The 17147-nt window shown below is 31.9% G+C and overlaps 1 protein-coding gene across 2 annotated transcripts in view; it reads right to left on the bottom strand.

The window, feature by feature from the left end:
- The window catches only part of KLHL1 (kelch like family member 1), a 282548-nt gene that overhangs the window by 101867 nt on the left and 163534 nt on the right, over positions 1–17147 (bottom strand). The gene's annotated exons all lie outside the window — the stretch shown is intronic.

Raw genomic sequence — 17147 nt, 5'->3', positions numbered from 1 at the left:
TTTCAATAGTGAAAATTTTATAACAAAAATTTAGCACCTGAAAGAACAATAGAGTGAAACCAGTAGTTTTAAACTATATTACGTCTCTCTTTTGCTACAATAGGTTTTTGCCTCTGCAAATTCTTTTGTGCATATTTCTTTGAATGCATCCAAAGTATCTTTTTTTTTCTTTTACTCTGTCCCTCTTTGATTCTTTCAGTCTCATTTTTTGTTTTTTAATGGATCCTGTTTCACTTCGAATGACAGTAAAATCTGCCCCATATATTTAGAAAATTAATGAATAGAAAATTTAACATATACTCACTGATCTTTTCTTAGACATGGATAAGAAACCACACCACATCTATACACAAATGTTTATTGAGTGAATAAATTAATATATGATGGCAGCATGTAATTAATTAATTTTAACACTATAATTTGAATCTTAATTAAATGAATTTATTTAGCCTCTCTGTCTATTACTGTTAGAGAAGCCAGGAAGAATATAAAAACACATAAGATACCCATGTATAAGAAATGAGAAATATAACAGAATAGCTATAAGGTTGAAAAGGGAGTGTAATGTGTTAGAATTACCAGATGCTTCGGAGTTATGTAAGTGAAGATGTTTAGTTGCATTCTTTGCTCTGTTTCCCCTTCTTGCAAACCAAACCCTAGCTGCCTTACTACCCCCTTTTATTTTGAACACTAAATTAGAATATAATGACTCTTGGTCATCTGTGTGTCAATATTTTTTTCTTGCACACACACATACACACACATAAACACACATATAAATATTAAATATATAAAGCAGGCTCTCATTAATTCTTTTTCTTCCCCTCTTCTTCTCGTCTTCTTTTTTCTTTCTTTTGGGAAAATTGTGGATTAGTTGATCTTAAAAAAAAGCACTCTTTCATTTTGAACACACACTAGAAATATCTTACTCAGATAAATAGAAAATTATAAACATAGGAGAAAAACTCAAAATGCATGTGCTTCTTTTCCATGTTTTTCTTTGGAAAAGTATAACATAATCAAAAAGTTTAACTGGGAGTTTAGGTAATGGCTTATGTTTTAGATAATTTAAGTTCATGACACAGATTCAAAAATGTGCAATTTTGTTATATGAATGCAGAGGGTAATTTATATTACAATGAGTTCATATACTATTCTGGATATTTAGCTGACTTGACTAATTAAAATGGATTAATTTTAACTAAAAGACAACTCTGTCTTCATTTTGATTTTATCATCTTGTGAAAATAATATTAGCACAATATTTTAATAAATACTATACTCATGTTTAATTTCTTATATATTAAACTTTAAAAAATGTACATTAGTGATATGGGTTTGATAAGTTATAATTAACTTAATAAATAATTTAAGATTACCAAAATACAAAATGGGTTACATTAAATTTCAGTAAGTGGTATCTTCTATTGAGGTTTTATCATGAGAATTCCTGTTAGTGGTACATATCAAAAAGAACTTAATGTGTTGGCTTTTATTATGATTTTTATTTTATCGTTATTTATTTATTTATTTATTTATTTATTTATATTTTTGAGACAGAGTGTTGCTCTCTCACCCTGGGTAGAGTGCAGTGGTGTCATCATAGCTCACTGCAACCTCCAACTCCTGGGCTTAAGCGATCCTACTGCCTCAGCCTCCCCAGTAGCTGGGACTACAGGCATGCGCCACCATGCCTGGCTAATTTTTTCTATATATATATTTTAGTTGGCCAGATAATTTATTTCTATTTTTAGTAGAGACGGGGTCTCGCTCTTGCTGAGGCTGGTCTCGAACTCCTGACCTTGAGCGATCCACCCGCCTCACCTTCCCAGAGTGCTAGGATTACAGGCGTGAGCTACCGCGCCCGGCCTCAATGTGTTTTAAATGTTAAAAAATAAAGTTTGTTAATATGAAATAAAGTGACCAAGGCATACTATACTCAAATAATGTTTTCCTTTTTCTGGACACAATATTATGTAAAATATCTTAGCTATGGCTTACTCTTAATCATTTTGACAAATTAACTTCATCATCACCATTGCTACCCAGTGTTACGTACTTTTAAGTTACTACTTGTAACCATTTCTTGATTATGGATACCATGATTTGTGTTTGTATTTCATTTCCACTGATGACACTAATGACTTTATCTAAACCTAATTACCTTCCAAAGGCTCCACCGCCAAATACCGTCACATTGAGGATTAGGACTGCAACATATGACTTTCAGTAGGACACAAACATTCAGTCTGTACAAATTCTTAGGCCTTCTAGTAAAGAATCCAATACATGACTACAATTTGGCCATAATTTGATTAACCACCTTTGAGTGCCACCCAAGTGCCTGTCACCAGTTCCTTATAAAAAATTGTTGGTTTTCTGGATAATTTAACTCAAAAAATATATATATATATACACACACATAAACATATATATACACACACGTGTTTATACATACATACATGTATATATATTTTCTTCTCTTTTTAAATATGAAACATCACAATATACAAGAATAAAAATCTAAACCCTCCTCATTTTATATGTAGAAAGAAAATTTCTGTCTCCTTAGACCATCTCTAGGAAATGGTACAGGGTATGCTTCTTTGTCCCTATGTTAAATTATAGTGAAAACAAACAAAATAATTTTTGACCCAGGAAATATTTGCTTCTGGGGCATGACACTGTGAACCCACAAAAATAGCTAGCAAGACTACAGTTTGCCCTTCAAAATTTGCTTCAAGAGCCTTACCTTATTATGCACACTAATCCAAAGCTATTCTGATGTAAACTCAACATAAGCCCAACCATTTTACCACACTGCAAAGGCTGCTTTAAAATAACCCAGCTCAAGCACTGGAATCATAAATATTTTCTTGTTTCTTTTCTCTACAGAGCAAATTCTAAGGCTCTATGTAAGTAGTGTCTTTTCATACTGGAAAAGGTATCATAAAGTCAGATTGCTTATTAAAATACTTACTTTGTAGTCTTATAGAAATTCAACATTAAACACATTTCACCAATAGTGTTTACAAATAAACCGCAAACTCAATGAATGTACCACTCAGAGAATAAAATCAAGTAGTCTGAAAACTTACTCTCATTGCCATTCTTCTGTACGCTTAAGTGTTCCAAAAAGTATTTCAACAGTTTATACTATGCAAAAATTTAGTAGAAATAATGGTTAGTTTTTGGTATGGATTACTCTGTAAGCAATTTCAATTTAAATATGAAACCATATTATATTATTGAAATTGTAAGTATCCATTATTTTATTTCATATTTAATATATATTGTTTCTATATATCAGGCAAAATTTAAGTACATATAATAAAAAATATTGAGATACTGTCTTTTTACAGCTTATAATAGAACTTGCTGTTTGGAATATTATGTTAAAAGTTAACACTAACATGAACATCTCGATGAAGGTAATGGACAAAATAACCTGAAACTATGGAGATTATCAAAAGGAAACATAATTAAGTAGACTTTATAATGGATGTTATATTACTGTTACAAATTCTCACTTCAAGTATTACTGAGTCCAGATATTGTGGACTGAGTGATGGGTAAATGTTGGGAAAAAAATTTGAGTTCTTAAAAAGTTAAAATTTAAGGATTGCTTGAGTTAAACACAGTAAACTATAATACAATTATTATAGGAAAATGTCTCTGAGTAAGAAAACTAAAATAGTAAGATGCTTTATAATTAGGTAACCTGGAGAAAAGAAAAAAACTTCTATCATACATGACAACAAACTAAAAAATAATTTATTTTTGTCCTCTCATATGCATTCCCAAATGAATCAAATATTTCCAGTGTTTTGGTTTATTTATATACAAATATTAGGATAAATAAGGTACACAGTACATAGCACTTTGCTGCAGGCAATGTGTTCCTTTTTTAACAAGTCTGTCAGCTAGGCAGTCACTTTGCAGATATGCTCTGTCTCCCTATAATTGTGTTAGTTTTCTTTGTGACTAAATAGTGACCAATGAATTATAGGGCAACCTGGTAGCTGCAGAATCAAACATGGCCAAGAAATGTATAGGAAAATTTCTCTATAATCTTTGTTATTATATATAAAAATTCAGAATAATTTAGCCATGCATAGCTAGAACTATTGATAATAATTTTTAGAGCATTCTAGCTGCCAGAAATGTCATGAACTTTTGATTAGAATAAATATATTACTTGCAATTATATGTTTGAAAGCATTATTATTCTTCTTAAAGTACCATTGGCTTTATTGCTAACTTCACTTTGGTTAGAAATAAATAAATAAAAGAAATGATTTTATTAAAACAATATTTATTGTAAATTACCATTAAATTTGTTATAATAATACACATAATCTGATTATTGATGGTTTGATAAATTGAACCACATGCTCAAAGCAGCTACCTGTTTAGCAACATGAAAATATTGATGAGTGTTTTACTTCTATGTGCTTATACAAAAACATTCCTCAAGTTTTAGTTTTCCAGGAATATTTATATGATTTTTATTTCAAATGTTTGTAATAAATTGTAAATTATGATACTAAAAGTATTCCAGATAATAATTCTCTGAAAGTCTTTTCATAAAAATAGAATGCATTATTCAAGTGTCTAGATTTTGCATTCTTTTTATAACCTCATAAATAAGAAAACAGAATAAATTTTCATGTCATTCAAGTAAAATTGTCTTTTTTCTGGATAAATTAACTAATCTGTCAAGAAAATATTCCCTTGTCTAGAATTCTTGCCACGAATATCTGCACTATTTTGAATGTATAGATACTGCCTTAACATTGTAGTCAACTTTTACAATGCTATCACAAGCAAACAAAATCAAATGCATGGATTTATTTTTGCTGCATGACCTACTCTTATTACATAATGGCATACACTCTGATTTTATAGTAAAAGTCAGGATATGTTTACATTTTAAACATTTGTGTCACAGACAGCCTTCTAAAATACCATAAAGTGAAATAGTTAAAAAAATATAAATTTTTTTTCCTATGATATCAGTGACTAGAAATAAGAAAAAAAACTATGAAATAAACTACTCCTTAAATAAGAGTAATACTGCATTAATGAAAACATAATTTGAAAGAAAAGTTAACTAAAAGACACTGTGCAAAGCATAACAATATATACCTTTCATCTGGTCAGGGAGTCAACAGCAAAATGCAATGTAATATTGAATAAATACTTAAATAAAGATGAATTTAAATTTACTATAGACCTAAGAAAGTACTATTGCTTTTAGCACTATATCCTTGAGCTACTATGGTTATGAAAACATTCTCACATTCATGACAAAGTGACAAAATTTCATATACTTCATATTATTTCATAATATTTTAAAATTTTGTTTTGCTACTGGAACTTATGCTTAAAAAAATCAACTCACAGAATTTGAATCTATAAAGCAAACTTGATGCCTATTAGAAGTGACAGTCATTAGAGAATAAGTGACAATTTCATACATGGTCTTTCAAGTTTTGTGCTTGGCAAAATGAAAAACATGAATAATAAAATATTACCATATCTCATAAGCTTCAGGAAAAAATGATTTCTACTTCAATGTATTATAAATAGATCCGAAACAAATAAAATAATTTCAGGTATTTGCATTAAGCAGTTTCTAATACATGCCACAGGGAAACAATGATCACACTAAGTGCTAAATAAACCCTGAGCCTGTTTAATAGTTGCTGTAAGGTGCTGGTGAAAGGAGAGAGTTTAGTTATCACAGAATTTTGTGGCAACACAATGAATAGTGAGCACATGGGTAAGGCTGTACAACTTTACAAGGGAAAGCAGCAACTGACTCATGCCTAAAGAGGTTTTTTATATATTTCCCCCTTTCAGATTTTGTGTATGTTCAAAGATACGGAGAAAGAAAAATGGACAATTATGCTGAAAACTTGGCAATACTAATTGGTTTGTTCACCAAGACTCACAGCACTTAAAAGTCAGTGACTATTTCAGTATCTGTTGTGATTGGAACAGCCTTAACTTCTACTACAGGAACCAGCTCAACCATAGTCAGAATATCAATTTGAAATCTGAAAGAAATTTATCACCCAGGATTAGACAGTTCCTCATATTACGTATAAAGTCCCATTAGCTTCAGTTGAAAAGAATTTTGGTAAAGAATTGAATCGTGAAATTTTAAGAAACTGAAATATAATATCTCCCAGTCCATTCTACTGACATACTCATTATTCTGGTCAAATTATTTGAGGATATTATTTATATTTTAAAATAAATGGAAAAAGTAGATAACAACAGATCACTGTAGATTCTCTTCCAGTGCTCTAATTTCAAAAGGAAACACAAATTACTTACTTAAGCTCACATCAGATACATCTGAATGATTCCTCCTCAAGCATTTGAGGAAACAAGAAAAAACTGTATATGCAATAAGGAGCAGATTCATTAATTTTATTCTGAATACAGAAATATTTGATTGCCTTAAGAAGAATCATAATTGGTTAAGCTGATAGTACAAATAGACAAGAATAATGACATAATCAAAACAAGTAGAGTTCATAAAAATTAACCCAAATGATAGTTCTTATTAGCAACAAGTGAAATGGGTTTTGTGCTGCTATAATTTATGATTAATTTTTATTTATTTAACAAGGGTTTATTGTTCCTTAGTTTGAAAGCTCATAATTTTTAAAATGGAAATATGTGATCTTGTGCCCTATATGAACATCACCTTCATCCTGAACAATTTCATTGCATCCTATTTGGGCTCTGGACCTTTCATCATTCATTCAGCAAATATTTAGTCAGCACTTACTTTGTCCAGGGTGCTACAATAAGTCCCAGACCATCAATTTCACTCACCACTAATCTGTTCTACTTAAGTCCATCATCCTCCCTGTCCCCCAGAACATCTTCCTTGATTTATTGATGTTTAGGCTATATTTAAGAACATGCATCAATTTGCTACTGTTTGTAAGACATAATTAAACATCTTCAGAAAAATATGCCAAAAATTCCATAATACAACTCTGTATTATCCATTCATTCACTTTCACCAATATGCAAGCATATTATTCTGTATTTTATATTTTAGCTCTTCTCATCCCTCTCTTCTTGTTGGAATAGATCATGGTATTTTCTTCATCCAAGCATCATGTTCCCTCACGCACACGTTCTCTCTCTCTCTCTCTCTCTCTCTCTCTCCACCCGTCCCCACTATCATTGATTCCTCTTGCCTCTGGGACTCTATTAAAATATGACCCAATTTCAGAGTCCAGTTTAAGGTCCTATTATTTTCTTAAGGGCTTAATTAATTGCTCAGGTCACACTTAACAAAATTTGCTTTCATCAGTCATATCAGGCTTTAATCAGTTACCACATGTGCAGTCACTTAAGGGCTTCATACACATGCTAAATCATAAACTTGTAGGAAGTCAGCAAAAATGTCTAGTACCTCTTGTTGGGTACCAATAACAGGGATAGGCCCCATGTAAGAACTATTTAAGTGATTGATCATTTACTATCATTAATATATCTACTAATTGTTTAAAATAATTTATTCAGTATTGAAGCCTGAAAATGCACAATGTATATGCAGAAATGTATTCAATATCACATCTCAAATTCAATGCATAAATTCATCATCATCATAAATATTTATGGTCTTTCAGAAACATCTTTGCATAAGAACCAACCAAATATCTATTTCTAAATGATTTATCCCAGATCCAGCTGATAGCATGTTTATTTCCAGTCATACTCAATAGAAAAAATCCATTACAGAAATAATTTGGGACTTGGATATCACTGTGAGGTGATTTGACTCAACTGTGAAGCATTAACCTGAATGTTCAACTGATAATTAAAACTCACTTATTTAAATCTGAACTTATTCCTTCTCATATTACCATTCTCCCTCCTATACTTGACTTGTCTTCTATTTATATTGATAATTTAGGGTACTCTGTTATCTGCACTTCTATTTTAAACTACTACTATTTAAGCTGCTATAAACTATTTTGTAGAATATGGTATATGAATAAATATTTGCACAATTTGTATTCCCTCCTGAGATCTCTGATCTATTGATAATTCTATTTAGCAAAGTTCCTTATCTTCTCAGTCAACCTAGTATCCTAAGAGTCAACAAATAGTGTTGATTAGCACAATACTACACATGACCCTTTCATTCCACTATTCCTTTTCCATTCTAAAAGCTACTTCACTGGTTGAAATTCTTGACATTTTTCTGAATGTTTGAAAAAGATTAATAGTTAAAATTCTTGTTTGTAGTACAAGCAATCATGTACAGAATTCAAGCTATCTCCACATAGTGTCCAAGAACATACTCATTTATCACTCACTGACTTGCTGTCTGGTTTTAATTCTTTACACTACAATTGAAAGTATTTCCTAACATAACTTAAAACACCCAGTTCAGGCTCATTTCTAACTTTACCTCCAGATCAACCTTCCACCTTGACAAGATTGTTCTATTTACTACACCTCACATGAACAATTTTGTGTCGTTAATGTGATTTTTTTTCTTCTTTTGAGCTATCTGATTGACTCTTAGTGGAGCGAATTTGTTTTACCCTGTTTCTAAATAACTTATTTTTAACTATAAATTATCTCCGCAAGCCCAGGCCTTATCTTATACTTGTTTTGTAATTTCCCTAATCCATGACTTAGTATTGTATTGTATACACTTAGTAGTCACCAATAGAAAAGAATATATGCTATTTTTATCCTTTTTATAGTTGTATAACTAGCTGTCTTATTCTTAAATACTAATTGTATTTATTTAAATTTTAAGAGAAAAACCTGGAGGAGTATATTTTTATAAAATTCTGCTATTTGTAATCCTATTTTGCAAGAGCATAATTGGAAAAGAACACATTCAAACATGTGCAGATTCATCATGGGGAACCATTATTTGTGTTTCTGCTTCCTTTAGCACTTTCACAAAATCATTTCTGATTGGCCAACACAGATCATGGTAATTGGTAAGCCATCTTTGCCAACTCAAGGAGGAGTAAAACACAGATGCAAAATAAGAAGAATGTAAGTTGTACATTTGTGCTTTTTGAGTACACTCACTATAAGACATGATGAGACATTTGCTTGATTTGTAATATTGGATTAATTGAAGACATTTTTGGCCTTGTCATCTATTTTTATTGATGATTTAGGGTACTTCTTTATCTGCAATTGAAGACATGAAGTAACAACTTTTGGCATATTAAATATGCATTGGGCTATTATAAAGTATTTGATAAACATCTTTGATACAGCAATAAAATTAATCTAATAGATATTTATATTCACCTTTCTGCTTCCTTTTTCTGAACTCCCCTTTTCTTTCCAAAGGTGTTTCACATACCCCTATGTGCTTAATCTCTATCACAGACCTTTCCTGTCCTGGACAAGCCCCCAAGGTATAACTTAATGAACTTTCTGGATGTCCCTTCTTTCAGAGCTCATATATCTGCTACTTACCAAGACCAAAAAGGTAAATCTCATCAAGAAAAATATCTAAAACATATTTAATTATTTCTAGTCATATAGTTTTACTAATATTTTATAGAAATAATGATATTTCAATATGAGCTATTACCTGAAATTGATGAACTATACTAGCTAAATGGGGTCTTAAATCACAACTTGGGTTCAAACCATCTTGTGGTGAGTAAAACGTTCCTGAAAGAATAAAGTTCATTGCAATACTCAGAGTTATCCTGCATTTCTGTTAGTTTGTCTTACAAGAAATTGCTCTGAGTTAACAGATAAGACTAAACACACACAGACTTAGATTGTCATAGCTAATAAGTGAAATATGCTAAGTCTAACTGTCATTCTTAAGCATACCTTGAGACAGATAAATCTGCAATTAGTCTACACAGTATATCCAGATGAGATAACTGCCACCTGCCTTAAACCTTTAAAGAGTACCTAGCTTCATAAGAAAGATTGAGAAGTCTTCGTTAACTTCTCCTACACTTTATTTCAGAGAAGTTAATTCTGATGGTAAGAAGCTCCCGGAAATATTTTGACACAAATATTCAGGACAGCAATTGAAGAGACTGCATTCAGTTTACTATTGGAAAACTGGATACCCTGATTTCAGTAATAACATGGACCTAGTATTAAACTTTTTGTCTTGTTTTGTTTTGCTCAATTATCTTTAAATGAAAACATTTTAATTTGTCTCACACTAATTATAAGGTATCAGTCAGTATTTTGCTTCCCTCCTTTCACTATGAGAAGCTGGAGAAAAATTTTAATCACTTCGTATTTGCAGATTTCCAGCTTTCTTCAGATTGACTCTGATCAAAGCCTAACATACCTCTTTTGATCATCATCAGTGAAATAAGTTCCTGTGAAAACATCAAGGTAGATGCATATTGCAAGTCAATAAGGGATTAAAATAATTCTCCTAAGTAAAGCAAATTCCTCTGGGCATACACTTTGTAGAGTTTCTAAAGTTTGGGTATGGAATGAGTTTCTCAAACATCTTTACTAAAAAAACTTCAGGGATAAGGGAAAATATAAGTTTATTAGTCTTAATACTAAGGGCATTAATAGAATTTGGAATGTGTCAAAACCTATGCTAGAAACTTTGGAGAATGCAAAAATAATTTATCATTTCCTGACTTAAAGTAATTTACAGTAAAATAGAGCATATGGTTATTATTTTCTGGTACTTATAGTTAAGCAGTGGTATATTAAGATGTGTTGAGAAACTGCCCGTTATATCTTCATCTGACAACCCAGTTTTCAGTTGGTTGACTTTTTCAAAATAGGAATTATTAAACTACCCACTCTTCTGTTCTTTACACATGACCCTCCTGAACTTGCATAGCAGTTGAAAGTCATTGCAAGGAGCTACATTAATCTATTTAATGTGTAGATACATGCTGGAGGATAATTGTTTAAAGTGATATTCTCCAGTGCATTTGGTAATATGTAGGTTTCTTAGCATGGGAACTAGCTGTATTCTTACCATGCCATACACAATGTCACCTACAGAACAACCAACCTTATTTTTCTTAAATATGGCTGATTGGTATTTTGGTTTTGTTTTATTTTTGCTTCTGTATTTCTTTTGTAAAATGGAGACATTGTAATGTCTTCAAAGGATATGAGAGTAAATGGCAGAGTATGGAGACTTTGCCAAGCACAAGGCTTACTAACAGAAAAATCACTCAACTAACATTACTACTCCCTGTGCTCTTTCCCCTTTCCTTGCCATTCTATCTTCTCATATAGCCTTATGAAGCTTATTCCAAGTGAAATGAAGGTATTGCTTCTTATCTCAGGGAAAGAAAAGCCCATCCTGACCTAGGGCCAAAATTTAGCTCTGGAAATGATTTTGATTTTTTAATATGTAGGATCTTTGATTTCTAACTTGTGATAACATTAAATTACCAGGTCCATGAGAAATGCTAAGTAATTAAGATTTATGATTGTCATGATAAATTATAGTTATTAGATATAGAGGTTTGTATAAATATTATTTCTATTCATAATTTGGTCAGTTTCTGTGGAATTGTAAATGCCGCTTATCAGTTAATGCTATTTGCATTTATGAGCCTCTGTAACTCACAGTTTTGCTCTGGTTTCTAGAACACAACATTATAATGGAGTCCTAGTCTTTTTTGCACATTAAATTGACCAGTTTTCACCATGAAACATTGCCATATATAAAGGCCATAACTGCCAGAGGCAGAAGGAGAATTTTGAGATAATTCTTAATGTTAAGACTCTGTCTTACCTCTGGCAAGTACTTATATTTTGAAATGGCATCAACTGGAAATATTAGAACTACTTTTTATAAGAAACAAATTGTTAGCTATGAATACTATATAGAAAAATATTATTTATACTAATAAATATATAGGAATATATGTTTTATATATAAGAATTATATATAAAACACTATAATAAATATGAAAACATTTATAATTGTAGCATAGATAGTATTAGCAAATAATATGCTAAAGTTGAAACATGTTGAGAACAGAGGAATTGTTCACTATTGGAACTAAGCACTAGTCAAGAACCATGAAACAAGCTGTCTACAAGTGAAAAGGTAGAGAGACTTTGTGTCAGAAAGTGACACCAGACCCCTGCTGGACTAAGCATTGTATCACTAGTACTGATACTATTTTTTTTTTTTTTCTGCTATTACTGCTTGTTGGCATATCATCGTCCACGGATCTCTCATGTTTCTGCCCAGTATGTGAAGAGAGGCTTTCATTGCCTTTGTTCTGGACTATCCTTTCAAGAATGTTTGAATAGCAAACAACTTTGGAAGCTAGAGGTGGTGTTTCCCTCTGGAGCAAATGACAGATTTGGTTACTGTTCAGTTAAAAATAAAACAAAAAGAAAGAAAGAAAAGGAAAAAAAAATAACATCTTCTTTCAGGGTAAAAAGCAGCCATGCTCACTGCCCATTACAAATTATTCAGGTTTCTTGAGCTCAGGGTTCCTTTCCTGTAATGCAACTTATTACATGTCCAGGTGTTACCTGGCCCTCTTCACATCACCCTGTGGTAACTGGCATTTGTGGAAATGGGGTAAATGCTGACATTCTGGCTACTACTTTTGCCATGAACACTATAGTCTTTTGCTCTAACCCAGAAGTCTTATATTTTCTGCCAGCATCCATGAAACCATGGCTGAATAAGTGCTAGCTTGCAAACAGAATAACATTTCAGATTCTTTACAGTTTTTGACATATCTCAGGTCTCATCCCTGCTCATTTGGGTGGATAAAAGCAACTTCTGAATTTCAGATTTTGCTCACCCGTTAAAAACCTTTATCTGTGATCACCCTACCTTGCTATTACATTGTAATCTTGCATAATAAATACTTAGCTCATATTTCCCTAAACTTTTTGTGTATCTTTTTTCTCATTCAGTAAATTGAACTAGAAAGTAAATATTAGTTCTAGGAAAAATGTTAGTAGGTATATCGTTATATTCCTTCCTTTTACCTAATTTGCTATTTCCATCGCAAGATAAAATTTGACCCATTTTATTTCTTACAATTTCATATTAATCCTTTTTCCTTCCCCCACTCAGGACTCCTGCCCTAGCTCAGATGATAATCTCTCTTACATTTGACATAATCATCTAACTTGTCTTCTGATTAACTCTTCCTACATGTTGTTGCCCCAGTTCAACCTTTTTCAAAAACACAAATAAAACACAAATGATTATGCTATTTCCCTGGGTAATACCTCCAGTAGTTCCCCCAAAGAACATTCCAAACCTGACAGAACACTGTATAAATCTCTTAGTTTTCTGTCTACTAATTTTTCCAGTGTCATCTTTCACTGTGTTTGCATGATTTCTATGCTGCAGGTATGCCAAACACCTTGTAATAGTCTATGGCATGTATTTGCTGTTGCACTGAATTAGCTCCCTCTACCTAAAAAGCCCTCCTTCTCCTGAGTCCCTGACAAACACCTACTTCTTTAAGACCCAGTACATGTTACTTTCTTTATGAAGCTTTCCTTGGTGCTGGGGGACATGGATTGCTTCTCCCTTTGTGCCCCCTATTTTTTCCATACTTATTAGCATCATATTCACCTACAACACTTAATGACACACATTTATTTATTTCTGTCTCTATCTGCCCCTAGTGGACTATTATACTTTCTATGCCCCACAACTAGCACAGCACCTGACACACAGTTGACATTGATATATGGTGATTAATAAGTAACACATCAAAAATGCATTATTGATTAACATATATTCTTGAAAAAATATATGTATTCATTCACCTGTTCATGCATTCATCTATCCAAACTTCCACCTTATACATTAAGTAACATAACCTTAATATTCCTATTAAATCCTCTTCTTTTTGGTCATTCGGCATATTGACACCACTGATAATACTTGTAGTTCAACGTTCAAAATATAAACAGAATATAGTTACTACTGCAACCCTGGAACAAGCTAAGATCATCAGCACTCGAGGTATTACAATACCCTCCTGACATGCATATCTGCTTTAATCCTTCTTCTTAGTTCTGCTTATTTTTCATTTGCCTCCTCCTCATCCAGTTGCACTATTCTCCGTCCTGCTCAGTTCCTTTAGAAACTGAACTTTCCAGCAGTGCGTTGCCTGACTTGCTTGCTGATTCGTTTTTGGCTGGGTTTAGCTAATGGTAATTATAAGAAGAAGGTCAGAGAGTGGAAGGGAAGGTAAGAATATTTCTTCTCTACTACCAAATGTAGCTGTGATGCTGCCCTATATGACTGCAGCTCAACTAGGGCAGAGTCTGCCATAGCTCTGGTCTCTAAGGTATAATAATAAGGGTCCCTCCATCATCCCCTTAGTTCCAGGTCTCTGAGTCCTCAATACACCTTGTTGGTTTCCTTAACCAGTTTTAATATGCCTTGTTGGTTTCACTGGCCAAACCTCTGTACATAGTGCCTTCATTAAAATCTCTTAAATAGAAATATTAGAAAATTATGCATAGATATAAAAAGCATTTATCTATAAAGACTACGAAGCAAAAGGTACAAGACAGTAGAGAACTTAAAGACAGAAGGGCTAAAGAAAGAATAGAAACTTAGACTTTCTCGGAAGATAACCTGGACACTGCAGATTTAAAAGCAATTTGCTGTATTCTTGGTGCATAATGTAATTTCACTTATTAGTTGGCAGGGTATACTAAAAAATTTTAGAGAGTGTCACATAGAATAATATTTACAAGATTGAAATACCTGGGACATTTCTAAAATAGTTTAGAGTTGCTATGAAAAACAAATTTTTCTCTTCCCTAATGACTAATATTGCACTGTTGTCTGTGCATTTTGATCATAACTCTCCATATAGAAAAGATCACACAGGAAATATAACAAATTGGCTAGAACTTATAAAGGACATCCCTATGAATACCATAGATTGAAAAGTAGCATATACTTAGCCAAATTTCATTAGTACGTTTATGTTAATAAGATTTCTATTAGTAAGTTTCTTTTAAGCATTGCAATTCTCAAGATAATATCTAATTAGAATTATATAGTAATTTATTTAAATAAATCTGATAAAATGTGAATGCATTGTTTTGTATCATATATCATCCTCCTTTCTTAAATATAATTAATAAAAATTGAACAATAATTTTAAGCAATGATATATGATTTAAACATAATGCAAAATATTTTCATATATTTTATCTCATTTTAATGCAATGTTTTGAAGAATGTAAGAAGGTGTTATTATATTCGATAGGAAGGAATTAAAAATTATGAAATTGAGTGCCAATTTAATAGTGAGTGCATGTGGTGCTTGTTTTCCCATTGTTGTGATAATTTACTTAGAAGAATGGGCTCCAGCTCCACCTAGGTTAATACAATAGGTAGTTCATCAATTTTTATGGCTGAGTAGTACACCATGGTATACATATACCACATTTTATTAATCCACTTATGCATTGATGAGTACCTGGATTGTTTCCACATCTTTGCAATTGTGAATTGTGCTGCTATAAACATTCTAGTGCAGACGTCTTTTTAATAAAATGGCTTTTCTTCCTTTGGGTAAATACCCAGTAGTGGGATTGCTAGGTCAAATGGTAGTTCTACTCTATTTCTTTGAGGCATCTCCATATTACTCTGCATAGAGGTTGTACTAATTTGCAGTCCCACCAGCAGTGTATGAGTCTTATTATCTCTTTGTATCCACACCAACATTTGTTGTTTGGGGATTTTTTTGACAAACGCCATTCTCCCTGGAGTTAATTGATATCTTATTGTGGTTTTGATTTGCATTTCCCTGATGATTAGAGATATTGAGCATTTTTTCAGATGTTTGTTGGCCATTAGTCTGCCTTCTTTTGAAAGAGTTATGGCCAGAACTCATATTAAAGATTTTTGATTCCCAAACCTTCCATTAAATATATTTGTTCTTAAATCTGTGCTAAAATTGTATACCACATTATTTATGGATAATACATGTAAATTTGTTCTTTTTCTTTTAAAAAGAAGGAGATTAACTCAGGAGAGATTGTGAAGAATGAATACAAGTAGGGAAAGATGTCATTAGAGTTAGGCAACTAACATGCAGTTCATTGAAAAAATGATAAGGCTTAATTTAAAAGCAATGATAACATACACAGAGATGAGATGTAAAACATTTTAAAAATGCATATTCAAGAAAAAGTAAAATGTTTTGTGACACCAGGAATAAGAAAGTAACATCTATTGAGAAAAGCTTTATTTACAGAGAAAACATATTTCTGTCATTGTTTCTGGACATGAAATAAGGACAAAATGTCATTCCACTCTCCTAAAAAACATGATCAACTGATGACCCTGGCACTCACTATTTAAATAGATCTTTATATTTCAGGCATGACTTATTTATCTGCCCAATTTTATACATATTTTAGAATATACTGAGAATTATGTATATTAGGGAGAATGGCTATTAGCACAAAGTGAAATCTAATGGTCAAGGTAAAATTCCATCTTTTATTTTTATAAGAGATGAATGTTATATGTGATTATTCACTGAAACCAGATTTCAGGTGTTCATTGTGATTAAATATTCATCACTTCTAAATTCTTACCTCATATTTGCCATCTCTTAGCCTTCTTTTGAAAAGAGTACAGTACTTAAGCTGAATTGTAGCAAATTGAGAAGTTGTTTAATGGTTTGGAAAAACCTCACAGCTGACTGAATCGAGAATAACACATTCATTATTATTTATGACTCTATTTCCAGGTCTTTATAGGTCAGTTTATTGAATTCACTGAATATCTTCTTTTCCAGCTCAGCAAAGCCAATTTTGCATGCTATTTTGTGGTAGACAGACTCAGAAATGGAAGAAAGCTAATTTCTTTAAATATAAAAATCCCTAAAATACCCTTAATTTAGGATAATTTACTCTAAATAAAAATCCATGGTGTATTAACCTTAACCATAAAAATTCCAAAACTTTAAAAAATATAATCACCTAGGATATTGATTCCCTAGTGTTTCTGTGTATCAGCCTTTTCGTGGGTCTTTAATAGATGTTATTTGGAATAAGTGTTCATCAGAAAAGTCTGGGATTTCATGAGTTAGAGTTAAGGGATTATTTGTATTAAGATATTTGAGAGACAATTCTGTCACAATCTGCATTGTGAAATT

The sequence above is a fragment of the Lemur catta genome, chromosome 13 (assembly GCF_020740605.2).
Source record: "Lemur catta isolate mLemCat1 chromosome 13, mLemCat1.pri, whole genome shotgun sequence".
Classification (NCBI taxonomy): Eukaryota; Metazoa; Chordata; class Mammalia; order Primates; family Lemuridae; genus Lemur; species Lemur catta.
This window is presented reverse-complemented; position numbering and strand designations above follow the sequence as displayed.